The sequence below is a fragment of the Gorilla gorilla genome, chromosome 1 (genome assembly GCF_029281585.2).
Source record: "Gorilla gorilla gorilla isolate KB3781 chromosome 1, NHGRI_mGorGor1-v2.1_pri, whole genome shotgun sequence".
Classification (NCBI taxonomy): domain Eukaryota; kingdom Metazoa; phylum Chordata; class Mammalia; order Primates; family Hominidae; genus Gorilla; species Gorilla gorilla.
Window position 1 is genome coordinate 200,117,087 of NC_073224.2, and position 22,275 is coordinate 200,139,361.

General features: G+C 45.9%; 1 protein-coding gene across 2 annotated transcripts in view; it reads left to right on the forward strand.

Annotated features, from left to right (window-relative positions):
- The window catches only part of TRIT1 (tRNA isopentenyltransferase 1), a 64,349-nt gene extending 43,711 nt beyond the window's left edge, over positions 1 to 20,638 (forward strand). The window contains exons 13-17 of one of the 2 annotated variants that reach the window (XR_010131510.1): positions 432 to 529; positions 12,252 to 12,392; positions 14,355 to 14,490; positions 17,803 to 17,957; positions 19,182 to 20,638. The gene's annotated coding sequence lies outside the window, so the exon portion shown is untranslated. Of the gene's footprint in view, positions 1 to 431; positions 530 to 12,251; positions 12,393 to 14,354; positions 17,468 to 17,802; positions 17,958 to 19,181 lie in introns of those variants that run through there. The other variant, XR_010131511.1, reaches the window with a different exon arrangement.
- The last annotated feature ends 1,637 nt before the right edge of the window (positions 20,639 to 22,275 follow it).

Sequence of the window (22,275 nt, forward strand, 5' to 3'; positions counted from 1 at the left end):
AATAATTGCATGTGTACACAAACACCAATCCAGGCAAGACAGTACCAAAGGCCGTAAGAGCTGTGTAGAATTTCAGTTTAGAAGGAAGGGAAGGGATCATGGAAGGAGAAGCATTTCTGCTGCACCTTGAAAAGCAATTCCTGGTAAATGTTTTGTTTCCTATGCATATAAGACTTCATAGAGGAGAAGGTAGAGTAAAAAAACTATCTAACTTGATTGACCTTTTTAAACAGTGCTGAATTCCAGAGCCTCACCCACTTTTAACTGATTTGAATCTCAAAAATAAATGTATTCTCTGGGCAAAGAAGTTTATTAACTACTTTAGGACCTAACAAGGTGGGAAGCCACATCTTCCCGGTGGGAGTGGAGATGAGTACTTACTGTGAGCCAAGCAGTGCCAAGTTGTTTTTATATGTTATCTTCTCACACAGCCCTGGGAGGGAGATGCTGTTTCCTTTGCTGTTAACCAGGGAAGAAACTAAGGCTCAGCAATGGAGTACAGCTAGCAAGCGGTAGAGCTGGAATTGAGGTGAGGCTGGTAGACTCAAGCTATTAAGCACTGTGTTAAGCTGGCAGTTTGTAGGGAAGAACCTTTAGTTTCTCTGAAATATTCTTCGTTCAAGTTGCTAAGTATGTTTTAAAGCCTAAAAAAGTTTCAGTAGACAAGCAGGAAAAACTAGTTTTAATAATTGTACGTCAAAAAGCTTTTAATCCTTCCATCTGAAATACCTGGAGCAGTAACTTCTCATTGAACTCATTGTTATCTCTATGGCAATTGGAAATCAGGCCTTTTTTACCAAAAAAAAGTGTCTAATATTTATGAAGCACTTACTAAGTGTAAGGCACTGTGGTTGAGCCCACTGTTCATATTCTTAGAAATTGTAAATTCAGCCAAATGAAATTCCTTTATCAGCAGCAAAGAGCCTGGGAAAGGCAGAACACTCACTAGAAATCTGCCTGGTGCTCTGGTCTGAAGCATTGCCCTGAGTAGATTTTCCCTTTTGTGCCTGCTCCCCTGTGAATGACTTCACTGTTGAGTGTAGGGAAGGAAAGTAATTTGTCTTGTGGTGGTCGTAAATGTAGAGATGAAAGAATTCTTTATCTCTTGTATGGATGGGGAAACTGAGGCCTAAAACATGGATGTTTCAGTCACAGAGCAAGGCAAAGCCGGGACAAACCTTAGATCACCTTTCTTACTCTATTACTAAATCTCATACCAAATCTCATTTGAGAGCTGAAAAGTACCATAGAGCTTTGGGCTATTTGCTCAGCCTGGAGTGAGAATGAGGAATGCCATTTTGTACCATCTGGCCATAGCAATCCCAAGGCAAGCAGAGCCCTCCAGTCCAGGTATCCAGAGCCTCCAGTCCATCACACCAGCAGTGCTATCTAAATGGCTTTGGCAATTAATTCCAATACTCAGTGAGCTATTAGGTTCATCTGCTTCTGTCAGTAAAAATCTTGATTAGGCTTTAGATACTTCTTACAGTTCAGGCAGTGCTGTTGTAAGTGGGTAGAAAGTACTTTGATTCTGAAGAGAGATCTAGACTTGAAAATACTTTGCTTGATTCTTAGGGCTAAGCAAGAGAACAGCTCATCTGTATTCCAGGAATATGGCTTGATCCTTCCTAACTCTCAGTAATTTTTTGTCCTCTCTTAGCTCTCTTTAGTTCCAAAGAGGATTTTTTTGCTTAAAACAAAACAAAACACCCAGTATAACATTAAAAAATAACAGTCCGGGAGTGGTGGCTCACGCCTGTAATCCCAACGCTTTGGGTAACTGAGGCAGAAGGATCACTCAAGCCTAGGAGTTTGAGACCAGCCTAGGCAACATGGTGAGACCCAGTCTGCACAAATACATACGTACTTATATATATATATGCATATTATATATTATATATATAATATATATAACATATATAATATATAATATATAATATATATAACATATATATTATATATATAATATATATATGTATTTATGCATGCTGGGTATGGTGGGTCATGCCTATAGTCCCAGCTACGTGGAAGGCTCAGGTAGGAGGATGGCTTGGGCCTGGGAGATTGAGGCTACAGTGAAACATGATCATGCCACTGCATTCCAGCCTGGGTGGCAGAGCAAGACCATGTTGCTCAAAAAGAAAATAAAACTAACAACCCCCTCCCCCAAACACACATGCATGAAATCAACCTTTTATGAATGCAGTGACTTGTCAATATCCCTAGCACCTAGACACAGTCAAATATTTGTTGAATCAATTGCATGAAAGCATAAAAACTAAGTAGGTCTCTACATAAATGATCTGCTTCAATTGTTAAATACTTTTTAACCAGGATGAAGAAATTTTGGGATAGCCACCAGCAGGAATTTCTGTATTTGATTATCACCTACTTGGGCAGTTAAGGCTGTTTTCTAAAATGATGGCTAACCTGTTATTTGTAAAGCTACTCTGAATGCTTACAAAGGAAGCTGCATGTTTGTATTAGTTCAGGTAAAAGGCTAAGTTGCTATAACAAAGAGACTCAACAATACAGTGGCTTAAAGAACAAAGAAGTTTATTCTTTCTCACGTAACAGCTCTGAAGGGAATTAACCTGTCTGAAGTGAGTGATCCAGGTCATTGGGGCAGCTGTGCACCAAATGGTCATTCAGGGACACAGATTCCTCGTATCATGTTGCTTCTCCATCCTCTGGAGCATTGTCCTCATCTGCTGCATGCTTGAAGCTGGGTCATCACTGGTCCTAGCTGATGGGAAGGGGAGAAGGAACAGGGAGGAGGCAGACCCGCTGCCTGAAGGCCTGGACCCTGCAGTGGCACAGATACTTCTGCCTACATTCTCACTTTCCATTGGCAATGACTTAGCCCGATGGCCACACCTACCTGCCAGGAAGGCTGAGAAACGTAGTCAAGCCATGTGCCAAGAAGGAATGGAAGGACAGGTTTTGGTGGGTAACTTACAGTCACCACTAGATTGGTATCATGGAAGGAGCACTCAATTCCAGGCTCATTTAACTAGTTAATTAACTCTGTTAGTTTGCTAGGGGCAAATCTCTCTATTTCTCCATCTGTGAAATTAGTGAGTTGTATTGAGCTGACCTCTGAAATATTTCAAAACGTAAAGCTTGAGAAAATCCTGGCTGGTAGGACTTTAAGATGAGAATAAGAAAGCATTATAGGGAATGGGAGACTGTATAAACCTCAGGGCCAGTGGCTCATACTATAAAGATGGTGGGGAGGAAAGATGGAAGGTGTTTTGGTGGCATTGTTGAATAACTGAACTAATGACTTAACTGCCTACTTTCAGACTTCGTTTTATATGGCAGGGAGGGGACAGGGGGAGAAAGAAACCACTATTTGTATTTGCAGCTGAACACTTTACTTTCTAATATACTATCTGTGTGATCTTGGGAATATTGCTTAAAAGCCTGTTTCCTCATGTATAAAATGAAGTTATCTGTATTCCACGGGACATGGTAAGGATTAAGTGAGGTCCTATTGTAAATAGCATAGTGTTTTGGCACTGTAGTGCCCAGTAAATGGTAAGTACAAATTGGATTTATTTGCTTCATTGGGGAAAAATTGTTAATGCTATTAAAATGTTGGTTTATGATATGGTATCATTTCTTGGAAGTTATCAGGGCAAGCTCTGACTTAAGACTGACTAGTTTGGTGGACTGTAGTACTAATGGCCAGAAATGGTGCCTCGGGCTTCAGCTGCCACCCACCTAGGCTTCAGCTGTTAAGTTTTGTTTGTTTCAATGATATGATTTCTTCCATGGGTCAGCTCATTTGCTTGAACTGTTTTCTTCCCTTGAAATGTCCTTTCCCCTGCTCTTTACCTAGTGAACTCCTGCACATCCTTCAAGGCCCAGATCTGATGTCCTCTCCTTAGAAAAAGCTTCTTTGACTCCTCTAGGGAGACTTAATTTCTCCTCCTAGCAGTTAATACGTAATAGTGTTAACATTAGCTGGTGCTTAGGTAGTCCTATGAGCTAGGCACTGCTTTAAGCACTTTTACACATATTAACTCATTTAATCCTCACAAAGCCCTATGAGGTAGTTTTGTCATTGTTCTTGTTGTCTCTGTCTTACAACTGAGGAAACTGAGTAGAGCAGTTAGGTGACTTTCCCAAGGGCAAGCTGGGATTTGAAAATAGGTGGGTGGCTCCAGAGTCTGTTCTGGCTCATTATTTTGTCACAGCTCATAGCACCTGTTATTTATCTCTTGTTCCCACTGGAAAGTAAATTCTGCCAGGATCTGAGTACTATTTTAAGATGATTGTGGAACATATAGTGGGCACCCAATGTATATCAAGACTAATTTCTGCAAGACACACCTCCCTGTCTAAACGTAGACGTGGCTTCTCTTTATTGAGTGCTTTCTGTGTGTCAGGCATTATATCAAGCACATGCATACGTTATAATGATTCCTTAAAACAAACGGACAAGATAATCTGTTATCACCATTTTATAAACACAGCTTAATGAACAGTGGTTGGCACGGAGTAAACATGCAAATATTTGCCGAGTACCAGAGATAAAGCTTGGTGAGGGCAGCGATTTTTGTCTGTTGTTCACTGCTTTATCCCTGGCACCTACAAGGGCCTGCTGCTTAAAAGCACTTATTTGTGTTTTTGTTTTTTTACTTGAAGTCAGCCTTTTATTTTTATCCAGATTTATTGAGATATAATTGACAGATAAAATTATATATATTTAAACTATATAAAGTGATGATTTTATATATGTATATATATGTGTGTGTGTATCTATCTATCTATCCATCCATCTATCTATCTATACCACCATCAAATTAGTTAACACATCCCATAAACATTTGTTGAGCTAGGATTTGAAGCCAGTTTGGGCTGACTCCAAACTCATTCTCTAACCACAACCCTCTACTTCTGCAAGGGCATTTCTTTAGGGTTTTTGAATGTACAAATTTAGGGTTTTTGAATGTACAAATTATTTATATCCCATCTACTTCTAAGAAAGAATCAAAGGAAGAAAAGGTTAAAAAAAAAAAAAAGAAAAGACTGAAGAACTAACTCTTGTACAAAGATGTTTATGGCAAGAATCATGGTTACAAATGAAACAACTCAAACTAACTTAAGTAAAAAGGTGGATTTATGATTGGGTTAATGAGGTGTCTCATCAAATTCAAGGGCAAGAAAGTATCTAGGCTCCAGGCACAACTTGTACTACCCAATCTGAGGCTTTAGAGACTTTCTCTTTTCTCTGCAAATCAGCTCACTCCTCTCTCACTGTAAACAGGCTTTCTCTACATGGCAGGGGACAGGGCTGCTAGTAGCGCCTGTGTTTCACCTCTTATGGCCTTGACAACTGGAGACAGATTGTGCGGATGTTTTCTCTGGTTCTAAGTTCAAAAGCCCTAGGACACCCCGTACCCATTAGAATGGCTGCTATAAAACAAAACAAAACAAATAAACCCAGAAGATAACAAGTGTTGGCAAGAATGTGAAAAAATTGGAACCCTTTGCACTGTTGGTGAGAATGTAAAATAGTGCAGCTGCTGTGGAAAATGGTATGGCAGTTCCTCAGAAAATTAAAAAGGGAACCGCCATATGATCCAGCAGTCCCCCCTCTGGGGATATATCCCAAAGACCTGAAAGCAGGATCTCAGGGAGATACACCCTTGTTCTGCATAGCAGCGTTCTTTACAATAGCCAAGGGGTAGAAGCAGCCCAGTTGTCCATCAAGAGTGAATCTAGGCCGGGTGTGGTGGTGCACACCTGTAATCCCAGCACTTTGGGAGGCTGAGGTGGGTGGATCACCTGGGGTCAGGAGTTTGAGACCAGTCTGGCCAACATAGCGAAACCCTGTCTCTACTAGAAATACAAAAATCAGCTGGGTGTGGTGGCGCAGGCCTGTAATCCCAGCTACTTGGGAGGCTGAGGCAGGAGAATCACTCGAACCCAGGAGGTGGAGGTTGCAATGAACCGAGATCACACCACTGTGCTCCAGCCTGGGCGACAGAGTGAGACTACATCTCAAAAAAAAAAAAAAAAGTGAATCTAAGGGCTGCACACGGTGGCTTGTGCCTGTTATCCCAGCACTTTGGGATCCAAGGCAGGAGGATCGCTTGAGCCCAGGAGTTCAAGACCAGCCTGGGCAACACAGTGAGAGCCCATCTCTACGAAAAATAAACAGATTAGCTGGGTGTGGTGGTGTGTGCCTGTAGTCCCAACTACTTAAGAGGCTGAGGTGGGAGGATCACTTAAGCCCAAGAGGTCAAGGCTGCAGTGAGCTGTGATTGTGTCACCACACTCCAGATCCTGGGTGACAGAATGAGACAGACCCTATCTCAAAAATAAATAAGAGTGAGTGGATAAAGAAAATGTAAGTACATATGATGGAATATTCACCCTTAGCAAGGAAGGAAGTTCTGACACATGCTACAACTTTGAGGACATTATGCTGCGTGAAAGCCAGTCAGGCCGAGTGCAGTGGCTCATGCCACATTGGGAGGCTGAGGTGGGAGGATTGCTTGAGCCTGGAGTTTTGAGACCAGCCTGGGCAACAGAATGAGACCCACCTCTACAAAAATAAAAGAATTATTACCCAGCACTCGGGGATGAGAGGTGAGATGATTGCTTGAGCCCGGGAGGGCAAGGCTGCAGTGAGCCTTGGCGCCACTGCACTCCAGCGTGGGCAGCAAAGCAAAAAAAAAAAAAAAGCCAGTCACCAAAAGACAAATATGGTATAGTTCCACTTACATGAGGTATCTAGAATAGTCAAATTCATAGAAACAGTATGGTGTTGGCTGGGGGTGGAGGGAAGGGTAAATGGAGAAGTTTAATGGGATAGAGTTTCAGTTTTGTAAGATGCAAAAGTTCTGGAAATTAATTGCACAACAATGTGAATATGCTTAACACCACTGAACTATACGCTTAAAACTACTTAATACACTTAAAACTACTTAATACACTTTCATACTGTAATACACTTAACATTACTGAACTATACGCTTAAAAGTGAATTTTACCACCATTTTTTAAAAGTAAAAGTCCCAGGAAAGGGATCCTTTAGCCCAGCTTGAGTCTAGTGCTTATCCTGAGGCCCATCAGCCAGTCTGGAGATGGATTCCTGAAAGGACAGGACAGTTCCCATGGAAAGGATGGAGTGGAGGTGGAGTGATTCCCAGAGGAGAAGGGTGAGCGGGTTGGTGGGAGGGGAGGGCACCTGGGCAGACAAGCATTTGTGTCCACTGTGGAGTTGCTGTCTGCTAGTCAGTAAGACACTTGGTTTTCTAGCAGCAGGGCTGAGCTTAACTAAGTCCATATGCCTTCTGGGTGGTACTTGCCATTATCTTCATCATGAGATATCTGTAGTAGTCATTCCTTAGAAATTTATGGCCCAGTATGGTTTTAACAAAACTACATATCTTGTTAGTATTTGCCAAAAACATTTGAGGTCGTTTCTACAAATGAAGAAACAGACTCACAGTATTTCAGTGACTTAACACAGGGTTGGTGTTAGTTCAGTTGTAAGGGATTAAAAGCCAGTTTAAACTAATTTAGGTATAAAAGACGATTTGTTGGCTTATGGAATCTAAAAGTCAAACAACTGAGCTTCTCCTGAAAGGACAGGCAAGGTGCAGCTGGGCCTCAGGAACAATTGCTCCCAAGGACTCAGACACTACCAGCACTGCCTCATCTCTTCTCAGCATGCCGATTTCACGTTTCTCTCCATGCAAACCAGCTTTCTTCACGTGGTCATTGGAAGCTGCCACACCTCACATCTTACAGCTTTTCTTCACTGAAAAGAAGTGGACCAAATCCCAAGTTTAAAAGCCCCAGGAAAAGACGCAATTGAGTAGAGCTGAATTCTGTTGTCTACCCTCGGATTAAGAAGGACAGCGCACCATCTAAGAACATGGCCCTCCCTGTAGAACAGTATGATAGAATGAAGCCAGGGAACACGAGAGTTTTCAGGAAGAGGGCAGGGATGGGATTGGTGCTGAGTAGACCAAATAATAGGTGTTCATAGCAGTGACACAGAGTAGGTGGCAGATGAGAGAAGTCCAGGTCCTCTGACTACAACCCTGACTAGCGCACCGTAACTACCGAGTACTTCCCATGCAAAAGGAAGGCCCTATCTCTGCAAGAACTGTGCATGGTGCATTATCAAGTGTGAGGCTGGGGTCAGACTCTGAGTCACCAGAAGTGAAGTGACAAACGACCTGAAAGCAAGGCATAAAGGAAAACCATTTAAGTCTGTGCCTTCTGCCTGAGCCTCCTTGTTAATATGAAGGGGATCGAGGTATAAAGACTTTTTATATTTTTGAGACAGGGTCTCACTCTGTCACCCAGGTTGGAGTGCAGTGGCACTCCTGGGCGCAGGTGATCCTCCCATCTCAGCCTAGGGAGGTTGGGACCACAGGCACCTGCCACCATGCCCAGCTAATTTTGTTCTTTTTGTAGAAATGAGGTTTTGCCATGTTGCCCAGGCTAGTCTTGACCTCCTGGTCTCAAGCGATGTTCCCGTCTTGACCTCCCAAAGTGCTGGGATTATAGTTGTGAGCCACTGTGTCCGGCTCCAAGGTATAAAGACTTACATAGAAGTTATTTGTGGATTCAAAAATGTCTCTGTGTCTTGCTGGATCTGCATAATGAAGTCAAGTTGCTTGGAGACTGGTGGGTTCCTGATGGCAGACAAAAGTGTCAGCTTACTCTCTCTGAACTTTGGCAGTCAGACTCTTCAAGTGCTTTTTAGAAACTACCTTCTTTTTTTTTTTTTTTTTTTTTTTTTTGAGATGGACTCTTTCTCTGTCGCCCAGGCTGGAGAGCAATGGCGCGATCTCGGTTCACTGCAATGTCCGGCTAATTTTTGTACTTTTAGTAGAGATGGGGTTTCGCCATGTTGGCCAGGCTGGTTTCGAACTCCTGAAATCTCAGGTGATCCACCCGTCTTGGCCTCCCAAAATGCTGGGATTATAGGCGTGAGCCACCGTGCCCGGCAAAACTACCTTCTTACTACATTCGTGGCTTTCTGTTGTTTTAAATATCAGCATGTAAAGGGTGCAGAGAATTCGGTGATCATGTTTCAGTTGTTTTCAAACTTGTTTTTAGCTGTGGATCCTTTTTTTTTTTTTTCCTTCTCCCAAGTCATACATGAATTGCAATATATAATATATACTGAACTAGAATGGCTTCAGGTCTGGGTGGGGTGCACGGTCTTCTGGTCCCTCTGATTTAGTGCCCACCCCCTTCCCCCCCGACTGTGGGACACACTTTGAAAATCTCTGATCCAGATTAGCCACATAATTGAGCAGACAGAGAAATTGAGTCCCAGAGAGGTTAAGTAAGTCACCAACAGCAACACAAAGAGTTAGTAAGTAGCAGAGCTATGCCTGGAACCCTGGTCTCCTGGTTTAGCAGTAGTGTTCTTTTTACTGGATTATGCCACTTCTAGTTATTTTGAATTAAAAAGTAGTTGTATTTTTCATCAGGTACGTGGTAAGTTGAACCAGTTCTGGACTAATATGAAGGCAAGTAGAGGACTTTAGGAGTCAAACAGCTTTATAATTAGGAATACCTGTTAATTCAACAGATTTAAATGAGTGCTTATCATTCACTATTCTAGGTGCTAGAGATATATCAGTGAACAAGACAGTTCCTGTCTTCAGAGAGCTGGAGTCTTGCATGCTATCCCAGTGAATATGATAAATGCTGTAATAGAGTCGTTTAGGGAATACACAAGATTTTACCTGACTCATTCTAGAAGAGTCTGGGAAGGCTTTCCTGAGGAAATGGCATCTGAAAAAACATGAGGCCGGGCACCATGGCTCACGCCTGTAATCCCAGCACTTTGGGAGGCTGAGGTGAGGGGATCGTTTGAGGTCAGGAGTTCGAGACCAGGCATGGTGGCATGTGCCTGTAGTCCCAGCAACTCACGAGGCTAAGGCAGGGGGATTGCTTGAGCCCAGGAGGCAGAGGTTGCAGTGAGCCAAAATCAGCCACTGCACTCCAGCTTGGGCAACAGAGTGAGACTCCATCTCAAACAAACAAACAAAAAACCTGAGAATAATGGGCAGGAGCCAGGTAGGAGAGTGTTCGGGGAAAAGGCAGGAGGGGTCTGCAGGACCCAGGTCATAGAGGACCCTGTAAACCATGAATCCCGAGAAAACATCAGACGTGTTTTCTGGAGAGATCACTCTGGTGCAATGCAGAGAATGGATTGGCTGCAGACAGCCTAGAGGCAGGGGACAGTTTAGATATTTAGCAGGTAGCATTTATAGGACTTGATGAAATGTTGGAGGTGAAGGAAGGGAAGGGGTCAGGAATGAGGCTGAGGTTTCTGACTTGAACAGTTGATTGGACAGTGGCCAAGTCCTTTGGCCAAGATAAGAACACTGGAGGAAGAGCAGGTTTGGGTTGAGGATGAGTTCAGTTTGAGACTTGTGGAGTTTGAGGCATCTGTAGAGAATCCTCATGGAACTGGATATTCGAGTTGAGCCCAGATTGCACTCTGGGCTGGAGATAGGGATCTCAGAGTTATCAGTATTGACGGTATTTGAAGCCGTGGAAGATGAGGTCACTCGAGCAGGGGGTGTAGTGAGAAGAGAAACAATCTAGAGCAGAGCCTTGAACATTGACAGAGCATTTTACAGAGCTTTGAGAAGGGAGTGGTCTGCAGGGAAGTGTGTAGGGGCCATGCACAATAAGGAATGAGAAGTATCCATTGGTTCTTAGTGATGACATCAGTGGTAACCTTGGTAAAAGAAGGGTCAGCTGAGAGTTAGAAAATGGAAGCCATATTCCAGTGGTTTGAGGAGTGAATGGGAGGAGAGAAAGTGGTGAGTGTCTAAGTTAGGAAAGGAAGGAGAGGGGGTTGCTAAAGGGAGGCTTGGGGTTGAAGCAGGTTTTTTTTTTTCCCCCTTTCTAAGAGACTTTCACATTTTAAAATGCTAATTGGAAGGAGCTAGTCATTCTAAATACTAGAAAATGGTTTCCTCCTTTTGTGAAAGATTTGGAAGACCATTTTTCTTAATATAATACAGCTCTTCCTTGACACTGTCTACAGGTGGGGTTACCAAGTCATCCTGTTTGGCTTGGGATTTACTAGTCTTAGCACTGAAAGTCTCATGTCCTGGGAAACCCCTCAGTGGGGGCAAACCAAGATGATCAGTCACCCTTTGTAGAGACCTCCTTCCAGAAGGATTAGGTAAGACACAGTCTGCAGTTGCAGAGACTGTGATTTAGCTTTTCTCTGAAGATTTGGAGGAGTACCTACCTCTGAAAAAGACCTGCTGCAAATAATAGAAGAAAATGTAGGTGATACCTGATTGAAGTTTCAGTAGGATTCAAAAGATGGTACATAATTCACTTAGAACCAGCAATCCTACAATTGGAATAATCTGGGATAAGAAGAGATTAGGAGGAGATTAAAGACATGGCTGCTGAATTAAAAACTGCATGGAAGCAACGAATGCCAGGTCCAACACAGAAGATCAATTTAGTAAAGAAAACAAACTTCAGATGGTCTCCCAGGACACAGGAAACTGATAAAAGACATGAAAATAAGATAAAAGAGGAGCTATGGAGGGCAGAACAATGAAAGATGAATTTTGATAATTCAACTGAGTGGACTCATGATTAATAGTGAATAATAAGAGTGAGGACATGTTGAGTGCTTGCTCTGTGGCAAGCCCTTTCAAACCCTTTACATGTGTGAACTCATTTAATCCTCATAACAATACTGAAGGATGGGTACTGCTATCCTCCCCCTCCACCCCATTTTCCATATGGCAAAACTGAAACACAGATTAGTAAGACAATGTGTGCAAGTTTATGCAGGCAGGAGATGGGGAGCTGATGAACTCAGATGGTCTGGCCCCAAAGTCTTTGCTCTGAAGTGCTGCGCTGTGCTGCCTCAGTATAACATTGAAATCAAATTGTTCAGTCATTCATTCAAGTGTTTTTTTGGTGTCTACTAAGTGCCAGGCTTAGCTCTGCTGCTGGGAAAATACAGACAGGGTTTCTGCCCAAATGCAGCTTACATCCTCATAGGGAGAAAGAAAATAATGCAAGTAACAAGCAATAAAGAAAATTTCAGTAAGTATGAAGTCCTATGAAAAATGGAGAAACAGGGTAGAGAGTGATTGGTGTGTGTGTGTGTGTGTGTGTGCGTGTGTGTGTGTGTGCTGAGGTGGGCGTTCTCACTCTGTCACCCAGGCTGGAGTGCGGTGGCGCGATCTCGGCTCACTGCAACCTCTGTTGCCTTTCAGGTTCAAGCGATTCTCCTGCCTCAGCCTCCTGAGTAGCTGGGATTACAGGTGCCTGCCACCACGCCCGGATAATTTTTGTATTTTTAGTGGAGATGGGGTTTTGCCATGTTGGCCAGACTGGTCTCAAACTCCTAACCTCAGGTAATTCACCCACCTTGGCCTCCCAAAGTCCTGGGATTACAGGTGTGAGCCACCATGCCCAGCCTGAGGTGGGGGTTCTACTCCAGATGGGTTGCTCAGGGAAGATCCTCTGAGGAGGCGGCATCACCTGAGTCTGGAATGATGTGGAGTTGGTCATACAAGAAGATGGAGCAGAGGGAGCAGCAAATGCAGAGGCCCTAAGATAGGAATTGGGCTGGGCATATTTACAAGCTAGAAAGAAGGCTAGTGTGGCTACAGAAGAGTGAATGACAGGGTGATTTGTAAAAGACAAAGTCAGAGAAGTAGCCAGGCACTAGATAAGGACTTTGGATTTTATTTTACTTATTTTTTAATTTAAAAAAAATTTTTTGAGACAGAGTCTCAACTCTGTCACCCAGGCTGGAGTCCAGTGGCACAATCTCAGCTCACTGCAACTTCCACCTCTTGGGTTTAAGTGGTTCTCCTGCCTCAGCCTCCCGAGTAGCTGGGACTACAAGCAGCTGCCACCACGCCCGGCTAATTTGTTTTTGTATTTTTAGTAGAGGCAGGGTTTCACCATGTTGGCCAGGCTGGTCTCGAACTCTTGACCTCAAATGATCCACCCACCTCGGGCCCCCGAAGTGCTGGGATTACAGGCGAGAGCCATTGCGCCAGGCCTGGATTTTATTCTAATTGCAAAGGAAGGAGTTAAAGAGTTTTCTGGCTGGTTTGTTCGTTTAGCGAGGGGAGGAATATGATCTGATTTACACGCTAAAAGATAAGTCTGGCTGCTCTGTGAAAATAGACTGTAAAGGCATAACAAGGATGTGGACTGTGGAAGCAGGAAAAAGGTTAACGGGATGTTCCGGCTGGAACCAGCGCCTGGAGCTGGAAGTTTTGAGCTGTCTCTCTGCCTTGGGGCATCCCCTCCCCATCTTATCTTATCACATTCACTGATTTATCTTCCTGTGGAAAAAGGAATCAGAGATCATAACTTCATAAAGGAGTGACTACCCTGCCTCCTAGCTTATTAGACCAGCGGAGGGCCAGCCAGGCCAATCACACTCCTCCCAGGAATTTCAAATTGCAGCTCAGTCCTAGCTGGGTACACTTGAACAGAGAAATACAAGAACTGTGTTTGGTCATACACACGAAATAACTATTTGTTGTTATGAATGGGTGCACTACAAAACAGAGAAGGCTGATCTTCAGAGAAGGAGAAAAGCAGACAATGCAGGAGGGAAGCCCAGACGAGGAAGGGAGAGAGAGATTCCTGTTGACTTCCCAGTTCCTCAGTCCTGACCCTCCTGAGGCCTAGTGTGCTTCCTTGGGTTCCTGAGATACCTCTATTTCCTTGTAAAAATCTCCATTTTCGCCTAAGTGCATTTCATTTATGTTTAACCCCAAGGCTCCTTGTTCCAGGGTGTGCACTTTCCGGGCTCCTGGCCTCGACGGCCACATTGCTCTCATCTGGGGCTGGTGGAACCCTTGCTTCCCCGCAGCCTCACCAGCTGGGGGCCTTGTTGCCTTGTTTTTTCTAGTTTTATGGGCCTATGAGGTTATCTTAAAGGTAACTGAATTTGCATTTATTTCCTGGTCAGACTATCATTTTCCTAAGATAACTTTATATTCATGTTGTTTACATTTTAAGTGCTTTCTGGGTAGAATCCAGTTTCAAACTTAAATACTCAATTCAGTTTATTGGATAATAAACATGTTATCTGTTTTTTTTTTCTTTTTTTGGTTTTCGGTTTTTGGTTTTGCATTTTCCCACATTCTCTTTCTTTCCTTTGTTTTGTTTTTATTTTTGTTTTTGTTTGAGACAAGCTCTCACTCTGTCACCCAGGCTGGAGTGCAGTGGCACGATCTTGGCTCACTGCAACCTCCGTCTCCCGGGCTCAAGTGATCCTCCCACCTCAGCCTCCCGAGTAGCTGGGACTACATGTGCCACAATGCCTGGCTAATTTTTGTATTTTTTTGTAGAAACAGAGTTTTGCCATGTTGCCCAGTCTCGAACTCCTGAGCTCAAGCGATCCTCCTGCCTTAGCCTCCCAAAGCGCTGGGATTACAGACGTGAGCTACCTCGCCCGGCCTCTTTCGTTTTTATATTCTACAGAAGGTAAAATAGAAATGAGTTCATTCATCAAGCATCCTTTGAGTTTTTACTGTGTATCAGCCCTGAGTATATGAAGATGAACATGTCATGGTCCCCTTCCCTCACTTTGCCCACCTTAGAGAAATCGGTTTCCTGGGCCCTCCTCTGCTCTTGGGCCACAAGCCCTCCCTGAATGATCTCATCTACTCTCAGGCTTTGGCTCCCACCTGTTCTGCAGGATGAGCAGGCTTTTTTGTTTGTTTTTTAATGATATGTGACTATTATCCCGTGCCCTTTGTCTTCAGTGCTTGCATGTTCGGTTTGACCCATGGGAAATTCCCCTCAGATATTTCCGTTACTGTCAGAAATACCTTGGTGCTGTCCACAGGTATAGCTTGAGTTAAACTGGCTCACACACTAAAAAGCATCTTCGCATGCACCCGTGGGACAGGGGTGGCTCTTCAGGAGCCAGCAGAGCTTGCCCAGAAGCAACTCAGCAGCGCTGAATCTACTTGGACCTTTGGCCTGTGGACTGCCCTGCACGGCCCTGGCAGGAGTGAGGCTGCCTGTCCCAGAAGTGACACATGGGTACTCCTCGGAAGAGTCGATTTAGCTTCTATTCACTGTCAAAGAGGGAAGTGAGTAAGGAAGGGTGCTAGGAGGGTGGTTTAAGTGCCCAACAGCTGCATTTAGGAGAGACTTTTGGTCTCACATCACAGAGTATGAGCTAAAAAAGGAAACCCATGTCCTTGGCCACATGTTCTCCCAGCAGTTTTCAGATTGGAGCCTGTGTGTACTGATCACTCTCAAGTTCTGCCCTAGGTCCCAGACCTTCCTTCTGGATGTCCCATGCACACTTCAGACTCACCATGTCCAAGACAGGACACATTACCGTCCCACCATTCCCCAAACCGCCCCCTCCTCACTATCCACAGTCCTGATTGTAATAGTCTCACTGACAGCCCCATCACCCAAGCCAAAATCCTCACCTCTTCCTCAACCCTTTCTGGGACCCCTCCCTTTCCTTCTTTGATAACCACCTGGTCACAAAGTCTTAACCATCTGTATTGGCTTCCTATTGTTGATGTAACAAATGCCATTGACCCTTAAACAACAAGGGTTTGAAGTGCATGGGTCCACTTAGACACAGATTTTTTTCAACCGCAGATCACAAATACAGTGTTTGCAGGATGCGAGGCCTGCGTATACAGTGGATTCCACATGTACCTGCCATTACTTCAGGACTCGAGTATATGGATTTTGGCGTACTTAGGGGGTCCTGGAACCAATCCCCCACAGATAGTGAGGGACAACTCTAACCACAAATTTTATGGCTTAACGCAACACAAATTTAGGATCGTTCTTACAGGTGTGGTGATCAGAAATCTGAAACGAGTTTTGTGCACTAAACTTAAGCTGTCGGCAGGGTCAGTTCCTCTGGAGGCTCTGGGGGAGAGTCCACTACCCGTCCTCCAGCTTTTCCAGGTGGCCTGCATTCCTCGGCTTATAGCCACATCACTTGGATCTCTGTGTCTGCCGTCATGTTGCCTTCCTCCTACTCACTGTTGTGGAGGACCCCTGTGATTACATTGGGCCCCTGGATAACCTAAAATAATCTCCTCATCTCTAGATCATTAATTTAGTAACATCTGCAAGGTCCCTTTTGTCATTTAAAATGACAGTCACAGGTTCTGGGGATTAGGATGTGGACATCTTCCACACCATCCTGACCACTTACCATTCCTGAACTCACCTGTTCCAGCTGTCATTGCTCTTCAGGCCAGGTCATCTCCCTTCTAGGCTGTTCAAACAGCCTCCTAATTGGTCTCCGCCTCTGGTCCTACCCCCTTCAACCCATGATCCTTCTAATAGCATCTTCTGTGTCTCTCTCTTGATTCTGAGTTTGTACTGACTCCCTGTTATCATCAGGATCCAGTCTGAGTGCCTTAGATGGTGTGTGAGGTCTTCTGAGGTCTTTATCCTGCTCACTCCTTCAGCCAAATCCCCCACCTGCCATCACAAAGCTATTTTCCATGCTTCAAGAGAGAATAGTGTGGCTTTTAGAGCTCCTGAGGCTTTTAGAGCTTCTTTTTTTTGAGACAGAGTCTCGCTGTGTTGCCCAGGCTGGAGTGCAGTGGTGTGATCTCGGCTCACTGCAACCTCCACTTCCCAGGTTCAAGCGATTCTCCTGCCTCAGCCTCCTGAGTAGCTGGGACTACAGGCACATGCCACCAGGCCTGGCTAATTTTTATTTTGTTAGTAGAGACAGGGTTTCACCATGTTGGCCACGCTGGTCTCGAACTCCTGAACTCCCGAACTCCCAAAGTGATCCACCTGCCTTGGCCTCCCAAAGTGCTGGGATTACAGACGTAAGCCACCGTGCCCAGCCTTGAGGCCACACATCTCAGGCCTGGGTCTCAGCTTGCCAAACTGGAATTCTTGGGCCAGTAACTTAACATGCCTGTGCCTTGGTTTCTTCTTTTTCTTTCTTTCTCTTTCTTTCTTTCTTTCTTTCCTTCTTTTCTTTCTTTTTCTTTCTTTCTCTCTCTCTCCCTCTTTCTTTCTTCCTCTCTCTCTCCCTCTTTCTTTCTTTTTCTTTTTTTGAGACAGGATCTCACTCTGTCACCCAGGCTGGAGTGCAGCGGCAAGATCTTGGCTCACTGCAGCCTCAACCTCCCGGACTCAAGCAATCTTCCCACCTCAGCCCCCCAAGTAACTGGGACTACAGGCACGCACCACCAAGCCCAGATAATTTTTGTATTTTTTGTAGAGAAAGGGTTTTGCCATGTTGCCCAGGCTGGTCTCCAACTCCTGAGCTCAAGCAATCTGCCCGCCTCAGCCTCCCAAAGTGCTGGGATTACGGGCATGAGCCACCGCGCCCAGCACCCTGTGCCTCAGTTTCATCTTTTAAAAGTCCCACAAAAGTTGTGATGATTAAATTAATACTTTAAAAGTATCTATTAAAACAGTGCTTGAGCCCGGTGCAGTGGCTCACGCCTGTAATCCTAGCACTTTGGGAGGCCAAGGCGGGCAGGTTGCTTGAGCCCAGGAATTCAAGACCAGCCTGGGCAACAGGACGAAACCCTGTCTCTACTAAAAACACAAAAATTAGTCAGACTTGGTGGCGTGTGCCTGTAGTCCCAGCTACTCGGGAGGCTGAGGTGGGAGGATCACTTGAGCCCAAGAGGTCAAGGCTGCAGTGAGCTATGATTGCACCACTGCACTCTAGACTGGGGACACTTTGAAACACAATGTCAAAAAAATAAAAATAAAATAAAATAAATAAATGAAACAAACAAACAGTGCTTTGCACATCATTTGCTTTTCCTTCTTTAGTCCTTGTTCTTTCAGTCTCATTGATGCTGCCCGGAGTGCTCCCCCTCAACCCACCTTCTCGTTTCCCTGGAAATTGTTATCCATCCCTTCCAGGCCTAGCTCAAGCATCATCTCCTCTGCACTGGCCTCCAAGCTGTCCCCCACACCACAGCCAGGTGAGTCCACTGCTTTCTTCACTGCAGCCCTTAAACTCCATCACCCCTAACCAGAGATCCTACTACACTGGATTTTCAATTATTTGATTATGTGTAATAGGAAAACATCTTGAAATACTAGTATTTGTCCGTTTCTTTCCCACACTTCCTTGTATGTGACCCTTTCCCTCGTCAGCCAGAGGCATTCCATTGCCTCAAGAATTAGTATTTTTATAGTAGGAATGCACAAAGGAAGGGGAAAAAACAACATTTAGTTTTTCAACTTCCAAACTAGACCTCAATGTGGTCACCCGCATGAATAATTTTGAAAGTCAAGTGCTCAGCTTTATGGAGAGAAAGGATTTTGAGAACCCAAAGAATGACCCTGAAGGAGGCAGAGTGTAAAGTTAATGCCTTAGAAGTGAGCTGGAAGGAGCCTAGAGGCGTGTCTGCCCCATCCTGCTCACAGGGAGGCTCGTTAGGGATAGCTCAGGCTTGGAATAGGGACACGAGTTGATTTTGGAAGAGATCAGAGTGGCCTGAGATGGAAGCAAAGATGTGGAGAGGAGCAAAGTCAGCCTCAAGAGATGCCCAGCAGCAGGGCCGGTGTGTTACGACAGCCGAGCAATACCAGTAAGCATCCGTGGCCTCCAGTTAGCACAGCCGTCACCCGAGCTGAGGAGCCACAGTCACTGTCCTGCTCCTCACTTGTTGGGAAATTTTTCTTTTTCTTTTTCTTTTTTTTTTTTGGGCCCGAGTCTTGCTCTGTCACCTAGGCTGGAGTGCAGTGGCACGATCTCAGCTCACTGCAACCTCTGCCTCCCAGGTTCAAGCGATTCTTCTGCCTCAGTCTCCCAAGCAGCTGGGATTACAGGCACGCACCACCTCGCCCAGCTAAATTTTTTTTTCTTTTTTTTTTTTTTAGTAGAGATGGGATTTCACCATGTTGGCCAGGCTGGTCTCAAACTCCTGGCCTCAGATGATCCGCCTGCCTTGGCCTCCCAAAGTGTTGGGATTACAGGCACCAGCCAAGTTTTTCTTTTGTCAGCTGCACACTGTTGCCCTTCAATCACCCAGCAGAGGTGATGCCCGCCCATGCCTGGCCCCTTCAGAACCACTTCCTGTGGACACTCACTTTTTCTTTTCTTTTCTTTTCCTTTCTTCTCTTCTCTTTTCTTTCTTCCCCCTCCCCTCCCCTCCCCTTCCCTTCTCTTTTCTTTCTTTTCTTTTCTTTTTTTGAGACAGAGTCTCGTCCTGTCACCCAGGCTGGAGTGTGATGGCACCATCTTGGCTCACTGCAATCTCCACCTCCCAGGTTCAAGGATTCTCCTGCCTCAGCATCCAAGTAGCTGGGATTACAGGTGCACGCCTCTATGCCCAGCTATTTTTTGTATTTTTAGTAGAGACAGGGTTTCTCTATGTTGACCAGGCTGGTCTTGAACTCCTGACCTCAGGTGAGGTCCTTGAACTCCTGACCTCACCCGCCTCAGCATCCCAAAGTGCTGGGATTACAGCATGAGCCACTGCGCCTGGTCTGGACACTCACTTTTCATAACAGCTCAGGAGTCTTGTAAACTTCATGAAGAGTGGGATCTTGACACTGTCAATGCTGTGGGAAACAAAGCCTCCAGCACCTGAGTTTGGGAGAAACCAGACATGGAGATGATCCGTTTCACATGACCACATGCCAAGCCAGACTGAGCCTCTGCGGAGGCAGCAAGCACTGAGTTGGATTCATCTCTGTATCCTGAGCACATGGCTGGTACTTGGTGATTACTGTATTGAGAGAATGAATGAAAATCACAGTCTAGTGAGGAAAACAGACACATAAACAATTTTAAGACACCCTAAGTGCTGTGACAAGGGACTATAGCAATCACAGAGTGAACAGAAGAGGAAAAGGGCCCAGCGACACTGGGGATCTCCTGCAGTGACACCAGGACTAGCACACTGGTCTCTTTGCTGCCCAGAGCACCATTGGAGTAGATGCCCCTGGTGATGCCTGCCCAGCCCATAGGCTCTCCCTCGGCACCACGGGACTGGTCCCTGGCGGCCCCTCAGCCATGGGCTGTGGGTGCATGACCCAAATTGGGCAATGGGTTCCCTGTCCTACAATCTTGCTGTTGGGATTCAGAGAAGCCAGTGTGCTTCCTCTGGTTACTTGACCTGAGACCTGAGAGCCAGCCATGTTTGGCCATGAGAGAACTCGGGGAAGTCACGCTGCTAAGAGGTATAAGAGTGAAGCAGACGTGCAGAAAGAGGGTGGTTAGGAGACAGTGAGGCCCAGAGACGGAGAGGAGCTTCCGGGCTTCTCATTCTTCAGATCCTGGTTCTCAGGCCTCTTGAGGTCTGGCTGCCCCTACCCTCGGGTTCCACGTGCCATCTCTGAAGACGTGATTAAAAGCTCTCAGCTGGAGCTTGCCTGAGTGAATTTCTGTTCTGTGCCACTGATTCTTGGTTAGCATTGTTCCCACTGATGGTCACCATCACACTCAAGATCACAGCAGACATTTCCATAGCCCTCACCACGTGCAAGACTGTTCTGAGAGCTTTACATGTAACGACCCATTAAATCCTCGTAATAGTCCCATGAGGTAGGACAACTATCATCCCCATTTTTACATTTTCTTCTTCTTTTGTCCTCGTTTTTCAATAAAGAGATGGAGCTAAAGAGAAGATAAGTAGTAACTTGTTCGTGGACATACAGCTAATAAGTGTATGAGCTCATATTCAGCATTGCAGTTTTATCACATTTTATTGAGCAAAAGTTTGTACATATTTTTTAATTGGAAGAATGCAGTTCTAAATGCCAAGCACCAAGAGGGCCCTGAGTGAGTCCCTTCTCCTGTGTAGGCTCAGGATCCTTGCCAGAAGCATGAGGCCAGGTGGGCTGGGAACCAGCCGGCTCAGCCCGCCCAACACATTTTGCCTCTCACTTTCCCGGGCCTGGCAGCGGAAGCGCGGGAAGGAGCTGCTGGGCCAGGTACAGGGCTTGGCGGCAAAGTGGGTTGTGCAGCGGGAGGCCAGAGCCGCGCCCTGGCACCTGGCAGGCAGCCCAGCCCCACCGTTGAGAAAATACCTACAACAAAGGCATCCTCCCACCAACAAAGGCGTCCTCCCACCAACAAAGGCATCCTCCCACCAACAAAGGAGTCTTCCCACCAACAAAGGCGTTCTCCCACCAACAAAGGCGTCCTCCCACCAACAAAGGTGTCCTCCCACCAACAAAGGTGTCCTCCCACCACACTGGCCGCCTCTCCTTGTCCCTGCAACTCCTTGGCTGAGGAATCTGACTTCTGGGCCAGGCCAGATTGGGTCCTTACATGGCCTCAGGAGGCTACAGAGAGGCCTTGGGGCCCAGCCTAAAACACCTTCCTGGCTCTCCTGGGTGGGCATCCCAGAGAGTGGTCCTGGTTCACCCCACATTGCATAGACTCCAGGCCAACTGCCACCCGGGCACGGTGCTGTGCTTCCTGAGCCTCCGAACACTGCCATCCTCCTCCATGATGTCCGAGGCAGGTGGCTTCACAGATCTAGGTCCTGGAATCCCCCCAGCCAGGAGCTCCCCCTCAGAGCAGTGGCTTGTCATATGTGCACTCTGGACACAGGTGTGTCTGTGGTGAACAAGAAATGGCCCTGCAAAGGAATTTGGACATAATCCACAATGGGCGTTTGGGAGAGTCAGTCTGGACTGGGGCCTGGGAGAATGAAAAGTCAGGAGCCCCTGAGACTCCAAGAGTGTTGGCGTGGGTCTTGGCGGACATATCTTAAGCAAAGCACTAGAAGCTCCTCTGAGAGGTCCAGCCTCCTGAGGTGGTAGCCCATGGCCAATTCCATCCCTCCTTCTCCTGAGCAACACCTGAGGGCCATGGGTTTGGGGAAAAGACCAGCTTGCTGCAACTCTTTCATTCAAATAGCAACTGGCCCTGGAGCTCCAGGCCAACATCAAGCCTTGCTCCACCCCGGCGCTTTAGGGACTGTTGCCATCAGGGCACTGCCAACCTATGTGGTGTTCATGATGACTCAGAAAAAGAAGCTGTTTCCTCTAGGCTGATACAGCCCTGCTCCAGCTCCCAGCAGTGCCAAGTGGAGCAGGGTGTGGACTGGCCTTCAACCCCGCTCGCCTCTCCTCTATATGGTCTTGTGCAGACCCATCCTGCACTGTCTTATGCAGATGCAATGCCTGTTAGGATAATCCCAAACATGACCCTGGGCCCCTGATCCCCAGGCCAAATCCCACCCCCTGACCTGGATATTCCCTGGGCTGACAAAAGGAGTTCGGCCAGGGAAGGCTCCTCTTCACTGGCCCAAACCAGCTTCAGACAGCGGGGCAAGGATG